This window comes from Gopherus evgoodei, chromosome 16, assembly GCF_007399415.2.
Source record: "Gopherus evgoodei ecotype Sinaloan lineage chromosome 16, rGopEvg1_v1.p, whole genome shotgun sequence".
NCBI lineage: Eukaryota > Metazoa > Chordata > Testudines > Testudinidae > Gopherus > Gopherus evgoodei.
The window spans coordinates 238,489-241,062 of record NC_044337.1 but is presented as its reverse complement, the minus strand read 5'-3'; the positions used below and the strand labels follow the sequence as shown (position 1 = coordinate 241,062).

At 49.1% G+C, this 2,574-nt stretch overlaps 1 non-coding gene across 1 annotated transcript; it reads left to right on the top strand.

The window, feature by feature from the left end:
* The first annotated feature begins 371 nt into the window (after window positions 1-371).
* TRNAS-AGA lies at window positions 372-453 on the top strand. The gene has a single exon. It is a non-coding gene; the product is annotated as a tRNA-Ser (tRNA).
* The last annotated feature ends 2,121 nt before the right edge of the window (window positions 454-2,574 follow it).

The window sequence follows — 2,574 nt, the reverse complement described above, 5'->3', positions numbered from 1 at the left end:
GAGTTTACTCCAGGGTGCGGAAAGAAAGGAGCCACCAACCCCCTGACAAATCTCAGTGCCCCGGAGAAAACCTGCCCCCTGCTATCGCAATCACTGATGTGATGGGGATATGATGGTAAATGAACTGTCTGAATGATCAAGGCAGGAAATGGACAACAATCTACAGGAACATCACTGACCACAAACACACTCTCCTCATGCGCCAGCCAGAAGGGAAATGAGCAGGAATTCTTGCAGTTCAGCCATGGACACACTTACACAATGGCACAGCAGTGAGTGTGTTGTGGAAGCTGAGGGTCTGAGGAAACATCTGGAATTGATCACTCAGTGAGAACAGAGCTAGAGTGTAGTGAGAGACACATCTCAAGCAAGTAGTTGTGGCCGAGTGGTTAAGGCGATGGGCTAGAAATCCATTGGGGTCTCCCTGAACAGGTTCAAATCCTGCCAACTACGGAGGAAGTTGTGGTTCTTCAGTTTCAACAGAGCTGGGTCTTGTCTCACTCTCATGCTATATCTACACTATTGGGTAATGTGGCTTTAAAGTGTTTTAATTAAACAGCTGTTGCATGTCCACACTATGCCCCTTGTGTCATGAGAGCACATCCAGGCTAGAATCCTGGATGGCCACAGAGAACAGCGCACTGTGGGTAGCTGTGCAACTGGCTGCAGGTGCTTTGGGAAGGGTTTGCAATGCCTCCTGGGCTGGTACAGCATCACATGATGCAGGCTTCTGTATCCCATTGTTCCATGGGAATCCTACTAGATTTGCAGCTGCTTTTCAACTGCAATGTGCGTGGTGGGGTAGCGAATGTGTGTGTGTGTGGGGAGAGGGAGTGTGTGGGCACACTGTTTGTAAGTTCAGACAGCTGCTGGAAGCAACCAGTCCTGAGGCTGGGGGAAGGGGACAGCCCCAACATCAGCTCCTGCTTCCCTTGCTAGCAGAGCAGCCTCTGTGACACACACTGCTGCCTGCTTAGCTCTGTGTCAGGAGTGCTAGAAGAGGGGGTTAGAGGGCCATGGTCCCACCACTCTTTACTGGCTGTTAGGACAAATGAGGGAGTGGGGGGAAGGGTGGAGTCTTGGGGGGGGCTGATCTTAGGGGAGGGGTCAGAGAGGTTTGGGCATGGGTGTGGCCTTGGGGGGAGAGGTGGTGTGAGTGTGGGTCCTTGGGGAAGGTGTGTCACGGGGGTGCCACAGTTCAGACAACGGTGTCCCCCTCCACTGTAAGGAAGCTCCCGCTGCCCCTGCTCTGTGTTCGTAGCGTGGGAGAGAGCAGTGTTCCATGGCAGTGATTTGCTCCCCGGGGCTCTGGCAGGGGGGCTTGGGAGGCGATTTAAAGGGCCCGGGGCTCTGGCCACTGCAGGGAGCCTTGGGCCCTTTAAATCACCAGCCTGGGGAAGCCGGGCCGGGCTGGCCCAGCATACCCACTCTTGCCAGTACCCCACACCGGAACACACCAGCTTACTTTCACCTCTGGAAGGTCCTCACGTGGATCTATTGATCCTAAAAGCTAGGAAACAAAGGGTAGGACTAAATGGTCAGTTTTCAGGATGCAAACAGGCAACTAGTGGTGTCTACACTGGGACTATTCAACATATTCATAAACGATCTGCTAAACAGCGAGGTGACAAAATTTGAGGATGATCCCAAACTACAGAGGATAGTTAAGTGCAAAGCAGCCTGTGAGGAGCTAAAAAAAGATTTCACAAAACTGGGTGAAAGGGCAACAAAATGGCAGAGGAAATTCAATGCTGATAAATGCAAAGTGATGCACATTGGCAAACATAATCCCAACTCTACATATAAAATGATGGGATGTCAAATAGCTGTTCCAACTCAAGTGAGAGATCTTGGAGTCACTGTAGATAGTTCTCTGCAAACATCCACTCAATGTGCAGCGGCCGGCAAAAAGCGAACAGAATGTTGGGAGTCATTAGGAAAGGGATAGATAATAAGAGAGAAAATCTTATTGCCACTATATAAATCCATGGTATGTCTACATCTTGAATGCTGTATGCAGATATGGTCGCCGCATCTTAAAAAAGATGTATTGGAATTGAAAAAGGTTCAGAAAGGGATATGGAGTGTCTGCTATATGAGGAGAGAATAATAAGACTGGGACTTTTCAGCTTGGAGAAAAGATGACTAAGGGGGGATATGATAGAGGTCTATAAAATCATGACTGGTGTGGAGAAAGTAAATAAGGAAGTGTTACTTATTCCTTCTCATAACACAAGAACTAGGGGTCACCAAATGAAATGAATAGGCAGCAAGTTTAAAACAAACAAAAGGAAGTATTTTTTCACACAACGCACAGTCAACCTGTGGAACTCCTTGCCAGAGGATGTTGTGAAGGCCAAGACTATAACAGGGTTCAAAAAAAGAGCTAAACCAATTCATGGAGGACATGCTCTAAGCCAGGATGGGCAGGGAAGGTGTCCCTAGTCTCTGTTTGCTAGGAGCGAGTGACAGGGGATAGATCACTTGATGATTCCCTGTTCTTTTCATTCTCTCTGGGGCACCTGGCTTTGGCTGCTATGGGAAGACAGGACACTGGGCCAGATGGACCCAGTC